Here is an 18,929-nt window from a genome sequence, read left to right on the forward strand (position 1 = left end):
GACCCTTTTTGGGTACACCGACACACTTTGAAGGGAAATACTGAGCTTTCAAGAAAGGGCAAGAATTCCCACACTTCATGCCACTATGCAGGGTTGCAAACACTGCCACATCAACAACTAACCCCCCCATATGGTAAATCATGAAGAACACACAAAGCTGTGTCCGCGCCCCATCCCCCTACACCCCAGAAAACGTATTTTCTTTCTGAACCACGTAACAAACTTTCCTTTACAGACTGGCCACATTACACAAGCTACAAACCCCAAAGTAGAGAGGGTTATTGTATAAAACACTTCCACGCAAGGAGAAAACCTCTGTGGAGAGGACAAAGCATAAACCTGCAGCAGGATGGGAAAAACAAACAAACAAGAGTCACACCTTAGAAAATCCAATCTCTTAAAGTAAATTAAGTTTGTAATTATTTCCTTAATTCAGAAATGAAATGGGATTTCAAAACTGACCAGATATACTTGTTTTGCTTTCCTCTTCCCAAAGAAATGGGGAAACCTTTCTCCCAGCTTGTGAAAAATTGCTCACCCCCAAATACACCCCGGCAGGCGCCCCCCTTCCTAGAGCCCCGCGCCTGCCCAGAGATCTGCCAGCGGCAGGGAGGAGGCGGACTGCAGGCAGCACCTTGCCGGGCAGCCTTCTCCAAATTCCCTCCTTTTTAATTGCACAAAGTTACTAGATATGAGCAAATACTTTGCCAGCAGTGCTATATATTAACAAATCTTGGGAAAAGAGTTAATCCTGACGCTTCAGGGCTTTCGTATCAGACACCAAGTCGTGCTGTACGTGGAGGATTATCGTTTCGCAGTTGCCAGCTGCAGGGTGCGTGCTCCGTCTCTGGACACAGCGGGTAGATGCTGCTCTGCTCTTCGGAACAGGACGCTGCACCAGATGGACCTGCCATCTGAGCCCGTCTAGAAATGCTGGCGTTGTCAGCACTAGTGCACATTTCATCTTTTTTTTTTTTTTAAACAGTCAAAACAGAAAACAGTTTTCATCGACAATTTGCAGATTCAGAACTCCTCCCTCCAGCAACATCATGCACTGCAATAGATGTAAGACATTTCTGAAGGTCTGTTTAAAGAGAGAGAAAGAACAGGGTGCTCCCATTGAAAAAAAGATGTACCCCCAAAATTATGTGTTAATATAATTCAATCAAATATATTTCAGTGTATCACTTATGCATAGCATGTAAGCACCAGAGAGGTAACAGAACAGCCTTAATCCTGCTCACTACGTTGACATCTTAATAGAAATTCCTCGTGGGTACAAGCTTTGTGGGATATAATCCTAAAGGACTGACTGATATCACGCTCTTCATCAGAGCAGAACTTCACGAACTAAGAGTCTCGGGAGGATACAAACAACAGGACGTGATTTCGTTGAGCACAGAGGATTTTTACTTATTCACTATCTTTATGTTACAACCGAAAACAAAACCATGGTAAAAGACAACCGTCTAGGAGGTTTTAATTGCTCTTGGAAAGGGACTGCCACAGAGATTAGAAACACAGCTGTGCGAAGGCAGCACTGGGGAGTTTCAGGATCGTATCACTGGATTTGCTCTGGTGGATAAGGGTCAGTTTGTTTAGTCACCTGCGGTACAAACCCCAACGAGGGCTGTGAAAGGTAAATAGGTGCCTGGAGTCAGGTATCAACGCCCACAGCAATGCGCCACAGATAGAGGGCATGACTGCCATCCAACTACACTGCCTCTGCGCAGACGTGAGAGAGGGAGGAGTCGCTGCGGTCATGGACGAGTTTCATTTTCAAGGATCAGGATTTTGCAAGCTCTCAAAACTTTCCTGGGTCTATTGCACATTTCAATAGCCCAACAGCTGTCACGTTGAAAATTCAGACTCCTCATTCACTACATCAAAAGGGGAGAGGATGAGGAGATCCAATAATTTTTACCGGTAGACAAGCCTTGGCATGCTCTGTAGTGCTCCTTGCTGGCTAAAAATGAAGCTACATTACCAAGCTTGTTCTGATCGCTGCAAGAAGCAAAAAAACAAACGAGGGCAATCTTCTATCCTGGTCTCCTTTGGGAATTAGATTTGCAAGCTCATCCTGTTTATGTCCAATTTCTGGAAGGGGTCACAAACAATCAAGAGATTCAAATGAAGTCTGAAACGTCTATCATCCTCAGCAACAAGCATCAAGTCCCAGTGAGGAGAAACTCCTCTCCAAGTACACAAGAACTGCACTGTGAACTTAATCCTTACTAAGCAGGAGAGAAATGACAAGCAAAAGACAAGCTGCAAACACCCCAGTCACATGGAAAACTTCTAACAGGAGCTCACAACTTCTTAGACACACAAGCCAAGGGTGACGCTTGCAGAAAACCAAGCAAAGCTCCCTGAACTTCTGCAAGGGAAGGCATATAGCGGAGTCTGGGTCAAAAAACATCCCTAACCCAAATGAGGACTGGTATTAAAGAACAACATGGAAGATGTTAGAGCAAGAACATAAATCTTGGTCGATCTTGAATAGAAATCAGAGATAAGAGTCTCTGTCTTACTCCATCTCGGTAAGTGGAGAGGGGTGAAGAGCCCTGTCTGATTTAAGGCTACACTGCAAGAGTGGGGGCAGGCCGTGCATGGCCATGACTACTTGCTTCCCATGCACCCATCTTTCACAATTTAATAAAACTGCTTTAACTTTATATGAACACAAAGGGCAATAAAGCCTGATACTAAGCCAAGAGAAGGCCGTCCCTGTCACAATAAGCATGCGTCACTGAACGAATGATGATTTCATCGACTACACACACTCAAGTAACCCATAAACTTATCACCCGTAATCAAAGGAAAGATCTTGTACATTCGAAAGCAAACAAGGGGGCAACTGCTTCCCCCAAAGGAGACAACCCTTCCTTTAGGTCTGCAGTCTTGTGGATGTCGACATGGTAATGAAGATTGGTGTGATGATAGCAGGCTTTCAAAGCCACATTACCCAGGTTTTTCAAAGCTAACTTTACATGAAAATATTAGTCTTAAAACTATTGCAATGATTTATGATGCAAACACAAGTGTGGAAACGTTAGTCTATGCCAGAATTCATGTTTCCGTGAGGACATGTTAAGATACAAGAAGATAAGATTGTGTTCACATCTATTTCTTGGGTAAGACTGCCAAATCATTCCATACTTGATGAATAAAGGCACTGTTAAACATTTTTATCTCTCTCCCCCATATTTTCTTGTATTTATTACAAAGCTTCAAAACCCAAAAAGATATATAACATTCCTCATTTCCTCGTGGTGTTTTTCTCAGATGCTCATTGTTCCATGTTCTCAAGGCCTGACAAACATCTACTCTGTCTGCCTTCGTGAGATCAGAGGATTTAACAAATGGAAAAATATATTAATATATTAGCTGTAAGCCATTTGGCGAACTGGTGACAGAGCCAGGATTCAAGACCTCTGGAATTCAAACCCTGAGCTTATTTCTCCAAGCCGCAGCTGCCAAGTGATCACATTTGCGACTGATCTCAGTTGCTCGAGTGGTCAAAGCTCCGCTTATTACTCCCCACACGTCAAATGAAACCAGCATCCAGAAAACATAGTGTGCATCACCCGCGGCCACCTGACACAGTCTTGGAATAGTGACTCTTACTGAGCTTGATCTCAGAAATGAAAATTACCACAGAGGCTGCCAGAGAACGGATATTTCCTGCCTTAGCCACAGGATCACTTCTTCACCTGCAGGCTCTCCTCCTCTCTGCACATCTTCTAGCGTTCCTTTCAGACGGTTCTGTTCTTTCACTCTACTCAGCCTTTACACCAAGAGGGAAAACAAGAGCTTGTCTGAACAGATTTAGTGAAGAACATGCCAAATAAGAACTGCATCGTAGTATAACTGAAGGGAGGGAAGCAATGACTATATTTATCATCACAGAATTTGCAAGTCAGAGCAGAAATTCACTTGTGCTTTTTTTTTTTAATTGAAAATCATGCAACAAAAATACAGTTAGAGGAACTGAATTCTAGCATTTTCTAACAAATCTGATATAACTGACTTTGCTACCTCGTTAGTTAATTTATATGCTCATGAAAGGATAAAAATAAAGTCAAAGTTCTCTTATGCACACTTGTAACTACTGCTGTCTATGTGTCACCAGTACAATTTATACTGTGAGTTTGCAGCACACTTTGCTCAACAGGAACAGCACTGTCTTGACAATTTGTAAGGGGTTTTTTGTTTTTAGCCTGAATGGAAGAGAAGCAGCATGCAGGAAGGGGTTCACAGCTTTACATGGCACTGCCGAGAGCTCCCATGACAGTGAACACGGCTCTGACTGCAGGCAGCCTGCCTCCTCCACGGCAGCATTACATTAGCATTGCTGCTCTCTGGGAAGAGTCAACCAGCTTTTCAGAATAGTCATGCTGAAGTGATGCCAAAACTTTGCTAAAAACATAAGCAAACAAAAGGGAAGTTATTACTAAATAGGAATCAGGGAACAGAAGGCATTTCTTTGGGACCAAAGGCTACAGCTGAAGTAGCAGTAGCTTTACCTAACTGCCCCAAAAGGGACCTCCCTTTTCTAAGCATAGCCACCTGCTGCTCCTATTTTCTGAAAAACTGAGAAGTACCAAGTACTAGTCCAAAACAGTATCCCACAAAGCCTTGCCATCCACCTGGAAACTTAACTTAGTTTCACACTGAGTTACTTTTTCATCACAACAACAATCAAGTGATGAAAGGGCTGCCTTAGTCCCCTACAGACAACTGACAAGCAAACATACATAAAGTTTCAAGGCTCAATTCCATTTCTACATGAAAACTCCGTATTATCTAAACTATTATTTCAACAATATAAATATTTAAAAGTAGCTATGCCATGACAAAAACATGTTGTCTGTTGCCAAAGCAAAATACTAGTTTCTGATTCACTTCAAGATAACACAAAAGACCAGGATAATCCCAGTCTTGGGAGTACTGTGGGAACGTGAATTAAATCAATGCCTTTAGATGTGTCAAATTAAATACACACTACACACTGCCTGTGAAGGGAAATAGCTGGTGGTATAAGGAAACTTAACTGCTTTCCATACAGGTGTTGGAGCAATTTTTGAAGTGTCAAGGCTGCAGTCAAACACATTTCTGTAAGAGAGGACTTCAAAAAGGCAAATCTAGAAAAGTGTGTTGAATAGTTACAGTTATTACCCAGTACTCACTCACGGGGTGACTAGCTAAGTATGAGTTCTACCTGTCCACCAAAGCTGGTCAATCCTTCCTGAGAGTCCCTTCCGTATGACCGGTGAACATCAGACAAACCTTCCTAACAGACCGGTCTGCACTCTCCAAACCACCTCTATTTGCAGCAAACCATCCCCTCGGGGCTGCCCACCCTCCTTCCCTCCACAGCCCCTGCTACGACAGCAGAAGCAGCAGGATAACCATGAGAACGGGCGGATGGCTGTGAATTAGCTCAGCAGTATCAGAGATGGGGGCATTAACTACCCCTTAAAGCCTGCTTGCTTGCTTTTAGCTATCAAGTCTACCCCGTCCAGATTTATCAGATATTCCCTGCCGCACACACGCTGTAGTCCTGACCTCATCCCAGAGAGACATCTAATTCTTTGGCTGCGACTCCTCAAATGAGCTAGATGACCAATTCAAGAGAGCCAAATTAAAACATCAGCCAGTCTGAAATGCTAGGTCACTTCACTGTGTCCCCTTCACGTTATCCTCTTCCTGAGTGCATCAAATGAAGTCACATATTCCCGTGTTTTCTGGCAAAGCAAGTTAATAGCCTTTGTCTTTCTTAAGGATAGCATTCACCTGCTCTGTTCAGTTTTCCCTAGTCTAATTAAAATGAAATTAAACTACTGGTTTTAGTTGTGCACCTATACCTCTAGAGTACTACTACCTCATATTAAACACACAAGTCCAAAAGAGAAAACAGGAGTTTTCAGCACAATTAGGGTTTTTTTTAAAACAAGAATTGTCAAAAAATTGAAAACACAGGCAAAATGTGAAGAGCTTATAAAAATATTTTCAAACGTATGATTAAAATTATACCACTTCTGCATGTCAATCTCTCAATGCTTTCCATAATACTACTTTAACTTAATATGAAATACTTATTCCAAAAGAAAGCATTAGAGTATTTGAATTCAAGATTTCGCTCAGCCCTCTCATTCCCCTTCTGACTCTTATGTAACGCCTCTGATTTATTCACAATCCTCAGTCTCATTTAGCACAGGATTTCACACGAAGGTCAGACAGTTTTTAACCACATCTTTTGCTGGTTTTATTTTTTCAGTAGGCCACAGATTTCTAGATTATCAATTACACATGTTCCCCTCCAAAGAGAAAACGGTCTACAGTCACCATTTTCCCATTTGTTAGAGCACAACCACCACACAATCTCTACAGAAAAGTAGTTCCCCAAGCCATACTTTCCAGATTAAAAAAGTTCCCTGTCAGCTGGCAACCCCCTCTTCTGCTTTTTCATATTCATTGGCTGTTAGCAAGTTGAAACATCATTTCCAAATATAACACAAGTTGTTTGTGGAAAAAAATGTGAAAAACATCAGGAGAAGAGATGAGCAGAGGAAGGACTCTGCTGAATTCATTATGAGCTTCTCCGAACCAGTATTCCAGCACTTGCATGGCCGGAGATGACAGTGCTATCCCTGTCTGATACTCCACTCAATAGGCATCTAAAATACAACAAAAGATGCAGATGTGTGACAGTTAGAATAACAGCTCCTCTTATGACAGCTGTGTCATTAAGGACATGGATTACTTGCTGTCTTACGCAAGTAGCTCAGCTCTTCCGCCAGCATTACAAAGATGCCTGCTACGATGGTGAACGAGTTACACCGCAAGGCAGCAGCCCCAGCAGGTACAAAACTACTCCGCTTCTGAAATTTTGCAGAGAATGAGCCAATCTGCTGGGTACCTTTGTACTACCAACAGCAGATTTTTTACCACCAGCAACTGGCAAGTGTGAATTTTGGGCTACTCCAGCTACCATCCAGAGAAACAGTTCAGCACTCTCACCGCTGGATTATATCCACAGTGGGTAGTTAACGCAAAGGAAGCATCACAACGGCACAGTCCTGCAGCGTGAAGTTCTTGTTGAACAACAACATAACGGCCTTACTAGAAGAAATAAGCATTTATGACCGGCAAGTATAACGTAGCATAACTTTTAGATTCACCAAAATGAAAGAGGGAGCCCCAGTTCAGGTGAACATCTAGAATTAGAAGCTACATAACAAAAATAGGCACGCTGAACTCATCAACTTCCTTTTAAATTAAAGTCAACTGCATGGAAAAAAGATGAATGCCATATTAATTCCATATATGTAAACCAAAATTTAGGTTTTTGAGGGTTTGTTGCAGAGGCCTTCTGCAGGAGGTCAGATACCATATCCACAGCTAAGGCCTACTTGAAGTGGTTCTACTTCTGCTGTACCTCTAAACCGTAGGCTGTTTAAGGTCTTAGGCTCAAGCACAGCACAAAGCAAGTAGAGCTCACAACAGAGATGCTCTGCATCTGCTATTCTTACATCTCTTCAGAAATCTCTCCTGGTCTTTTCTGAGCAAGAAGGGAGCGTGGAAGAGGGGAAGAACTTTTTTGTTTTGCTCTTCCATTCTCGGTGCACATCAAGTGACTTCACTCTTCAAACTCCTAGAATAAGATTAAAATCAGATGCAAATGTTTCCCTCCTGGCAGCTTATATTCGGATTTTGGGACGATCTAAGATTCATGTAAAAAGGTCACTGGATAATGAATTAAACACTCCCAACATGACCATCATTAATGCCGCAGGCAACAGGCACAGGCTCTAGCTGCTCATAACTAAGAGGGAGCGCCCTTGATGTCTTTATGTTGAGCAGAACTGGAGCAGCTGCACTCCTCCGCATCCCCTGCCTCCCCGGCACCTCGGCCGGAGAGGCTGTTTGTCTGTCTGTCAGAAGGACAGGCGCTGCTTTCCTTCCAGAAGGTGAAAGGCACTACGCAATTCCTGCTCACTCTCCAAAGCACACATTAGGAAGGTTTCAGCACCTACCTGGGTTAAACTAGACGGGCTATTTTTACTCCTGCATCTCTATTAAAATGCGGGAGACACAGGAAAACCCTCACAGCCCATACCCACGATTTGTCTGTAGCTTTCCAGACAGTTTAAATCACCAGAGCTTCAATAATACGTAAGAGATATGGTACAGATTCGACACTTCAAAATGCAGAGTGGGAAAATCTAAATCTGGACAAGTATCCAAATGCAAATGCCTGATCAACCCCACAGGCAGCCCTAGTTCGTTCCTCCTCAGGACACGGTGACACCGCCCTCTTGCCCCAAACTCAAGACTGTACAGTCATCTGCTGTTTACATCGTCACGTCAGTGCCTGCAACACCACATGGCACAGGGCCCCTCGGGGCTGTGCTTTTGAATCCAGCTGGGGCTGGGAGAGGGCTTTAGCTTCTTTCAAGTCTCCGTGTTTCCACATTGGTGACGCACAGAGCAATACAGGGCACCCAAAAGAGAAAACAGACCAAATTACACATCCAGTGAACGCCATGCCAAAGCAGAAGCCCAAGAAGTGACAACTACAACCACGTCCTGAGCTTTGGCACCAGCACGGGACACAAGAGGACTGTAAGAGTGCCATGCATTAACCAGAGGATTTCAAATGAAACCATGTTAGAGGAAGCAAGAAGCATTAACCACCAACGCAGTCCTGTCTGAGAAGTTAGAGTGCCGTAGTCCAACAGATTAATATGCATTCCCAGAGTTCAGAGAACTCATTACCTCTCAACAGTCCTCCACAGCACAGAAATACTTATCTCTCTAATGGGCTCACTGTAGGGGCATGGAAGTCCAATTACAAGCTCCCAGGTCTTCAGACTAAGGGTATGGGAACACGAGTTACTCGGAGGAACTCAGGACGCGCTTGAGTTTCAAACATTTCAAGAGGTTTCTACAGAAACTGCCTGGGCACAGTCTCGTGCCTGCTGTAAATACCGAGCACCTCACTCCCAGTATCACAGGCAGACACCATATACACAGGCAGTTCATAAAGAAGTAACGGATAGGAAGCACTACCTTCGGTTTTGCTCAACATAACATGGTTGTGTGCTTTCACCCCGGCTAGGGCCTCCGCAGAGCAGGAGCTACTGGCCAGGGGAATGGCTAAAGCCACCCACATGAACTGGGCAGCATTGGCTCAATTTAAATCACGGGATTTGGTGTGACGGGAAGAATTTAGGCTCAAGACAGCACGAGGACTAGGTGCATTGGTTCAACTAGCACTACGGCATCTCAAGGAGATTTGCTAAATCCCTGACAAATAGACTGCTGGGTAACAGAAATAAGTCAAACCCATGAAAGCCCTCTGGAGAAACTAGAAGTGAGCCTCTCCCATCCATGAGAACCTCTGCCACCACTTTCGGTCTTCAGTGGGCCCTTTTACCCGCCTTCTAATGGCTTCTGACACCACTGTGAAACATGCACGCAGTTCATCGTAACTAGCTTGTGTTTTTAATTCTTTTAATATCAAAGCATCCAGCCAGCAGAATACCATTATAGTTTTAGAAGCTGCACAACTACCTGTTAGTAAGTAGGCAGTTAATTCACCTCCCTCCAAAAAGGCCAAACACGGTGATTCTTACACATACACGACACACACACATCATGTCTAACCTGTACCAATAAGTGAGGCAGCAGCTTCCACTTGCAAATTGCTAAATATGAAACTCAACAGTGCATTTGTTTGGCTATATTAATAATGGAAAGAAAATCTAATCTAGGAACAAAAAGCAGAAATAATTTTGTTAAAGACTGAAGCTGGTGTTGAATGTTTCAGACACAAGCTGCTGGACTTACCCTGCAGTGACTTTCCCAATCCCTGGCCCAGCTTCCACCCATGTTTCTGGAGTAAGCGGTGTCCAATATTATCCTGACAGACAGAACAGAGAAAACAAACCAAAAATATTCCAATAATATATTCTTCCCTTCCCGCTGACATTTAAACATGTGATGAGCAAGAGATTTTCTACATATATATGCATGCAAAAAAATGCTACTGAAAAGGCAATATATGCCCAATAAAAGGGAAAGACAAATGTCAAAAATTGCTGGCTAGAATTTTTCCAGGGGGATGGGGTATCGGGGACGGTCACTTTCTGATGGTGTGCTGGGCAACTTTTGTGCATCACGTTTAAAATAAAATAAAAAAAAAAGCAATGTGGGAGAAAAGAAAGTGTACCAATAAAAATTGACAGTAAAAAGCATAAAATCAAGCTATTTATACAATCATATCCATCACCTAGACAGCACCACTTAAGATTTTTCGTAAAGAAAATCTACAATGTGTTTAGTCATTTTGTTTGTGTGTCAGGCTTTTATAATACTGAGTAAGTTGTAAGTGCAAGACTGCCCCACCACTAGAAACCAAAACACAATCATAGCAAAATCCAGGCTAGACTTGATTGGGTTTTTTTATATATGTATATATATATATATAAACTAGCATGCAGCCAATATTAAACTGAAAAAACAGTGAGGTTAGTAAAACAAAAAAAAAATCAATTAAATAAAATGAGCTCAAGCACAGACTGGGTGATGCATTTCACGTGTAAACTAACAAAAATACTAAGATGTTAGAATGAAACAGGCCTAGCAGTAAGTTAACAGCAAGGAACCATTAGTGCATGTAGGGGAAACAATAAGCATAATGTCTCATCTTCCTAAAAAAAAAAAAGCTATTTCAGAATAAGTGGAAAAGTACTGACGCAGCAATTAAGTGTCAGCTTTTTAAAATAGGGCTGAGCAGGGCTCTGCGTGGAGTTCATTATGTTTTCATGCAAGATTTCTTCCCCCAAACAAAGAACAAGAGCGCTAACGGCACCCTTGTAACCATCTAAAGCTGACAGCTTATCCCTTATCAATCAGTTTACCAGTTTACTAGCAGTGACCAACTGTCAACTCCTCAAAGAAGGACTCTCGGTTAGGACCGTGTTCACCTTCTAATCATGAAAAATAAAAATAAAAATCAGATATGTATTTGTTGATTATTAATTGTCATAAGGCAAACCACAACTCAAGATATCACAGAAATATCCTGAATTATAAAAGGCTGTGAATCCATAACATTGAGTGGTACATGGAATCTTTAAAAAAAAAAGATATATATGCTGCAGGTTTCTTTAATTAAATAACCAAGTCGTCAACAGAAATCAGAATAGCAGTGTTGTTTTCACTCACTCCACATTGAAGAAAATGACCACACAGTTTGCAGAACTTTGGTGAATCAACTTGAAAGACACAATCTTCCCAAAGATATTGGCTGCATGGATACATTTTTCCTCAAAAAGATTCTATCAAGTATAAATTTAAATTTTTTGTTCTGATATATCGGTAAAGCAAGACATTTCATCTCACTGTATTTTTCAAGACAACAGTGTACATTTTTCCCACACTACCGGCTCTCCCCCAGGACATAATTAGGGCTACATGGAAAAAAAAATAAAAAAAGGAGAAGTAAGGAAATGTCTGGTTATAAAAGCTTAAATCAGTATATGCAAAAAAAGGAAAAATGAACAAATATGGATTCCAACCACAAACACCATGGAGAAGACTATCAGTTCAGAAGCGTAGGAAAACTTACCTGCAAACATATCTGCTGCAGACCGTTTCTCTAACGGCCACAACAACTGCACAGTCCTCCATGCAAAAGGGGCCCAAAGTTCAAAGGTTTTGCGGATAACGCACTAATTATTCTACCATTAGCATTGCAACTGTATCTGACAAAGGATTACTGAATCGGATTTTAAAGGCTGGTGCTGACAAAAATGGCTGCATTTTCAAAAAAAGGACAAGGAGTACTTTGCAATCTTTTGCTACGTGGAGATGAGACATTGTGCTGACTGTGTTGTGTTATGAATGCACTAAAATAAACAGACAAATGAAGCAGTATGCTATTTCCAAAAGCAGTGCAAGTGGAGTGAAAGCATTTCCATACGAACCTGGCTTTAAAAACTGGGCTGTCAAAAGAACAGTTAAATGTAACACAAAGTAAGAAACTGTCCAATCACTAATGGTAGTTTTTCTTTTGCTTTGTTTTCAATTCACTGCTTGCAAGTAATGTATTTATTAAAGAAGAGTGAAAGCATAAAATAAATTCAACAAGTCAAGACCAGCTGGGAGATTCAAGAGCGGTGTGTTGTGACTGACACAGTGAAGGGGTAAACAAATGTTAAAGGGAAAAAAGAAAAATTTAGAAGGGTTATACACATTAGCACCACTTTTACAAAACCACTCAAGAGGATGGTCACAAGTTGTTTGACATAAATTGGAATTATGCCTGAGTATTATCCTGTCTTGGTTCCCAGGAAGGGGGTGGTCCCCCCCACCCCATCCCCGATCGCTTCCATTTGTTTGCTTAAGCAGTGAAACTACTTCCTAATTTTAAATATTACTGAATTGAAATGGAGCTGCTTCTGTTTCACTGAATAGGGAGAGCAACCCTAAGAGTTTAATATCAACATTTGAGCTGGGACCTAGTCATTAGTCTCCTCACGACAATTTCTAGCCATGTTCTACCTTCTTCCTCCATTTCAAATCGCTGTCGCAGACCTCTCACACAGGCAGACTGGCAGGACTGCTCTTCAGCTTAAATGCTGCCCTAAAAATTAAACTATTGAAGGCCAGGCTTGCTAGGCTCCCATGTGAGAGCCATCCTGCAAAGCCTGGCGGCCTGGGGAGTAGCCAGGGATATCAGGACCAAAATTTGACATGGGGCAGCAAATGCTGCAACAGCTGGCAGCTTTTTTTTCAATTGCACTTTTAAGTGAAAGTTCTGTAAAAGTGTGGACTCTTTCACATAGAAGAGATGTCTTTTTTTACATCAAACTTCCTGTTGGTGTCAAGAACTGTCATTCCTTTTGAATAAATTATCCTGACAATGTAGCAGTTTTCCTACAGGAAGAGTTGCAGTGATCTACAAAAAACACCAATAGCCCAACGAGGAAATCCCCCCATTTCTCAGCAGAGAGCTGGCACAGGTCTCCTCACTTTCTTATGCTATTGTTTTGGAGTTCCTTGCGTAACAGCCACAATAAAAATCATTGAGGCAGGCAAAATAAGTCTCCCAATAGGTGTTTGAGTGAGCAAGTGAGCTCTCATTTACGATCCAAACTACTCACAACAGCAGCGCTATCCACCTGGGCAAATGGTCATGGAGACGATGCTGGACACCAGATTGCGGGATGCTCAGTGTAGGACAGAGTAGCTCGGCAGGCTCTTGATGGAACAATTTACACCTCCCAGCATTACTCTCACCACTTTGGAGCTGTTCATTAGTGATCATTTCTACTTACAGATGGGGAGCTTTGCATTACAGATGAAGCGTAACTTTTCCAAAAGTAGGAAATGTAAAGGTCTTGACTTCACCAAACGGTCATAGGAGTTGGCCAAGCTACTTTGGAAAATCTCATCCAAAGTGACCTTCTCCAACAGCTCAAACTGGCCTCCCCAATTCCCCATCCTGTGCCCTGACACGATGCCCTTGATTGCTTTCCACGGGCATCCGTGATTCCTGATCGGGATATCCCCAGCACAAATTTCTGACACAGGTCCTGGCCAATAGAAAAAAAATGCATATAATGAAAAGATGCGTACAAGAACTGAAAGGTTTTGATGATGTTGTATGTGGGATATAATCTGCAGTCGGTGGATTGAGCTGCATTATTCAAACCAAAACATTAGTTTTGCCTAATACAGGTTTTCCGTAAGATCCCCACGCCCCCCCACGTATCGTGTTTACATCGTTCATCTCTCGGCATCGTCAGGAACCATACGTCTCTTGAGTGGATTGTAAGCTGTGCTGACTGTGTATTGAGGAATCTATAAGCAAGGATCGGATGCTACTGGGTGAACCCATGCAAACAAGAAGTTGAAAAGATTCCCAAAACAAAACCTATAGCTCACTACAGATGACACAATGAAGACTAGAGAGAAAAGCCAAATAGTAATGCTACACCATTCAGCTTCAAGAAGCACATTATTTATAGCGCTGTCCACATATGGCTACTGCTAAATGTCAAATCAGCAGCCTCATCAAATTACACTTTGGAACTAGTGGAGTCCACAGATCTGTACAGATATACAGTGCGACAAAACCCAGCTTCAGCTCATACAGTCGTCTACAACAGCCTGTGATCATCAAACAACTACCAACTGAAGCCTGAAACCTTGTGTAGTTCAAGGACCTCCTTGTGTAACTGAGCAGAATTAAAGAGAGGGAGGGGAAAAGGACATTTGTTAGTTATGACAAGGACAAACTAACAAGCTCCAGAATAAGTGGGTGATACGCAGTCTCGCCTCCAACCTGCAATGGCAACAGCTTGGTTCGACTCCCTGACACTCTGCATACTGCCTGCACGGGGAAAGGGCTGCTGTCTTGTGTAGGCTCTAAGGATATTTTGCTCCCTCCTACTTGATCTGTACTGCTGGGACAAAGAAAACCATAAATTCACAGCAACAAGATTCAGTAAACAAGTAGAAATAAGGAATTAACGTGAAGAAAATCTGGGTTCTATTAACGCTGCAATACTTTGTGACTTCCCATTTGAGTAGCTGAACTCAGTGCACTCAAAGTATTTTAAAACAAATGCATGCAGCTTCTTGAATTTAAAAAGGGTCACGTGCTCTGATTTTTCAAGGACACCAGACACCAGTGGTTCCACTGACGTGAACAGCCAGTGTTAAGTGCAACATCTTTCAAACCAGAACAAAACAAAATGTTACTTGTGGGGGGAAGAAAAAATTATCAGTATTTGCAGCTATGAAGAGTCCATTGATATGAAATATTTTCTTCAATTTAGTAATGGAAAATAGCTGGCTTCTCGTTTAGGCTACGTACATCCACTAGCTCGTCAGCTCTATTCTCCATAAATGTACTTTGGTTATAGTCGCATGTTTCAGTCCAGACATCTTTGGCCTAAACAAGCTGTACAAAGCAGGATTTCCACAGGAACAAAAATACTAGTACGCTAATTGAGGACACGTTTCAACATTGTAATGATCTGTAGACTCCCAAACCTATTTTTCCAGCCACCTTTGAGTTGCATGCTGTAGCAGTACAGTCAGCACCTCTCAACAGATAATGCTGCAGAGATGGATCTCACTTCAGCGGTGATCGTCAAATGCATACTTCAAGTGAAACCCTCTGCCCCCTGGGATTTCCAAACGCAAGCTACCTTTAGTCTTTAAAGCGTTTTCGTATTACTAAGACGACGTGAGAAGCTGCAAGAAGCACGTTTAAGAGAATATACTTAATCCACCCTTCAGTCTGTAGAATAACCAAACTAAACTTTTAACTGGGAAGTGCTTTGATCTGCTATTGTTATTAACACCCTTCCTCGCACAAAGACATTTGTCATCCAAACTACTGCCATAATGTGAAGCATAGGCTCTTACTCATTACCCTGAGCAGATTCCTTTTCAAAGGCCACTTGAATTGCTAACAGAGAAGTGGTTAAGGATTATAAAACAATTTGTGAATAAACATTAATATTGCAAATATTTAGATGTGTGGTATTTGCAAATTATATACTTGTCCTCACTCCTTCCCTCTCAATTTCAGTTCAAGGATGTTACCCACTTCGAGGTGAGCAAACAGCATAAAACACAAGAAGGCAGAAAAAGCAGTACGAACACCTCTTTCCTAGTGAAAAATCTTGCAGGAGAGGTACACCACTAAACTCTTGACAAGAAAACCGTTCCTTCTTTTAACGTGTGTAATTTGCCAATTTAAAAAGCACACAGGTCATTAATAGTGTAGAAGCAAAATCATTTTCACAGGTGTCAGGAAACTTGACAAAATTACTTATGCTTCCCAGCTACAGATTTTCTTCTACGAATCAACAATGTACTTAATGAAGATGATGTGAAAATTAACCTTAAAAGTGACCGGTTTGTTTCTGACTGCAGTTTCTGACACGGGGCTTGTTCACAAGACCAAAAAAACCACCCCATCTAGCAGTCACAGCTTTTAAATTCTGGGACTGGCACGTGAAGCCAGCTCAAGTGTGCTCCGACACAGACCACTGCTGATGTGAATGCAGAACATGCATTTACTCAGTTCTGTGACTCCTTCCAAGAGTTTTATGTCCCAGGCTAGGGGTCTTACACCTCAAATGCTTGTTTCTCTTATTACAGACAAAAGAAGAGTGAAGCAAACTGGGTTTTAAAGTAAGAACAATAGGAGGCTTTAACTCCTTCTCCTCCCAGAGGCAAGCCATTCTCTTGTTCTCTCCATCAAACTGTTTTCAAATTTAACCATGAGGCTGAACTGTACATATTAAAACCTATCAAAAAGTTGTAAAGATTAATAATGTCCCGATATTTGGATGGTGATATATATGGATAAAATATTCAAGCCATAATTGAATTTAATTTTTCTGCCACAGTTCAACATTAATCAAACTGCAATGAAGTATTACATCTGCAGATGATCCAAGCTGCACTGTGAGCCTGTGTGTCCGTGTTGTTGGGTCCAGTGTAGTCATTCACATTTTACATACTTCTGTAGGCATCACTCCCTTCAGAACACCAAAGAGACGTCATCCGTGACCACTTCTATTCCTCTGTTTGGGAAAACACTTTTAGAAATCAGATAACCAGTCTAGTCTGTAAGTAGTATTTGAATTATTTTGAAATGTTAATTTCCAGTGTGGCACAGAGTAGGCTACCAGCAAGTATTTCTCATGGTATTTACATAAGGAAACAAGCTTGGCATTTTAATTAAAATCCCCATATCACAACGTAAGATTGAAGTATTCAGGAGAACATTGAATACGAATTCCCATCTCTGCAGCATTATCTCATGCGTCATCAATTACTGCCATGCCTAAATCTAGCATCATGCCAGCACATTAAGACAGTAGGTACTATATGCAGTGTTCACTGGACCAGAAGAACAGAAATAAGAAGGGGGAAAGGAAACCCTAGAGAAGAAATTAAAAAAGGCAGACCGTGCAATACAAACCAGATCATGGCTGCTTAGCTAATATGGGCCAACTGCTGCGGAAGAAAAACGTCGAACACCCCAAGTTGTGTAAATTTTTTGTAAACATCTAACACGCACACAAACACACACAACACCAACCTACACACGAATGAAAAATACATATTGATCTTTTGCTAACGCTAAGCTTCTTCTAAGTGCAGACTAGCGTGAAGAAACTTTAACAGAGAACTTAAATTATTAATAGGGAAAAGAAATACTTGAGAAGTACTTTCTTAACAAAAATCTAGTCTTAATCAGAACACCACTGAGTGACCCTCGATTATTCACTACAGGTTTTCTTGCTCTCGTAGTGAAACTGCAAATGAAGCGTAGCTAAAGCTAAGTGCCAAACTTAGGTCCAGTTTAGGCTGAACAAGCCATTGTGCCGAAGACTAGCAGAAGATGCTTTGCACAGAGAAAAATTTAAAAGCTCCAAAAAGCTTAAAAAGGTAAAATTAAACAAAACTTAATTTTTCCCTATCTTATGGCTGTACTCTCCACACCTAATTCAAAGTAAAGCAATACTTTAAAGAAACTCACAGCGCAGTTTCAGATTCATGGGGAAGGACTGCTATACTAATACTGTAATGCATCCATGTTTCCGTACTGCCAGATGTCATTCTAACTTTTAACACACCAGTAGTTTTCCGAAAATATAAAAAGGATCAAAATACATTTTACTACACTATTCCATCAAGTTCTCACATGAATTAAACTGCTTCTTAAACCAAAAGTATAAAAACTTAACAAAATCAGTATTTAAGTAATTTCTAAAATATCATGCTGAACTGAAATTTAAACTCACCTATAGTTTTAGGAGAACTACTTCAAGATTAAATCCCAGTCCCACTTAATCTCAGCATGCAATTTACCACAAAAAATTAACCCTGTACTGACAAACAGATGCCCACTCCTATCAAATTTGACTGCATTCACATCAAGTACCATCCGATCACGGCCTAATTTTTGGTGGGTTGATGATGCTGATAAGTATGTATCTTACCGATTCTATAGGCTTGTCTAGAGATGCTTGCTCTATCTCCAGGTGCCCTTCTTCGTATTGATCAAAGTGATTGCCCTGTAAAAGAAGATGACTGTTAGCTCTACAGCAGAGAACACATTTCCAACAGTCTAGTTTCAAGATTCAGGTTTGTACACGGTGTTGTATTTTATATAATTTGCTAGCAAAACAAATGAACTTATTAAATACAGGCTCAATTCAGTATACAGGCTATAAGAACAAAAAAAATTTATTCTAAAAACTAACTACGCCAATTTGATGATAATCATAAACTACGGAAGTTGGCAAAATATCAAGCATTTATGACGACAATACTTTCAGGGTTTTTTTTCTTTAGAAAGTCTACGAAAATGCTGACCATAAGCACCAGTGCTAGCCTTAAAACCACACAGGACAAGAAGCAGAAGGAATTGACCCTGCCACCACTATAAAAAAGAAGACAACAAAAAAAACCTTTAAGGAAGAGTAAGGCTTTCCTTGCAGCAGGAAATCCAAATTGCTGGAGACATACATGTAATTTCACACACCTTAAGTCAACAAAAACCCACAATGGTACCAAATGAAACCTCTCCCCGTGCCCACAGCGCTTGTTCATGGTCTGAAGCAGCCCTTTCCATGAATCTAGGCAGCCGCACAGCGAACCGTTAGTGGAAGTGATCCTCCAACATGCAAAAAAGCTGTTAGTTTCAACCCCGAGCAGTGCCCCGAGCCAGCTGACCAGACAGCCACACAAGCACATATGGTGGCACAAAGAATGCCAGGATGCACGCACAGAACTGCTTATTCCAAACGTACCAGCTTAAAGCATTTGTGAGCACAGTACCTAAAACTGCTACACAAAAAATGACAGGACTGAGGAACACGTCT

At 41.5% G+C, this 18,929-nt stretch overlaps 1 protein-coding gene across 1 annotated transcript in view; it reads right to left on the reverse strand.

The window, feature by feature from the left end:
• The window catches only part of GPATCH8 (G patch domain containing 8), a 42,255-nt gene extending 24,139 nt beyond the window's left edge, over positions 1-18,116 (reverse strand). Inside the window, exons 1-2 of the mRNA XM_009329969.1 lie at positions 18,045-18,116; positions 9,856-9,928 (exon numbers count right to left, since the gene is read on the reverse strand). The gene's annotated coding sequence lies outside the window, so the exon portion shown is untranslated. The remainder of the gene's footprint in view (positions 1-9,855; positions 9,929-18,044) is intronic.
• Between the last annotated feature and the right edge of the window lie 813 nt (positions 18,117-18,929).

The sequence above is a fragment of the Pygoscelis adeliae genome, unplaced genomic scaffold, assembly GCF_000699105.1.
Source record: "Pygoscelis adeliae isolate BGI_AS28 unplaced genomic scaffold, ASM69910v1 Scaffold718, whole genome shotgun sequence".
NCBI lineage: Eukaryota > Metazoa > Chordata > Aves > Sphenisciformes > Spheniscidae > Pygoscelis > Pygoscelis adeliae.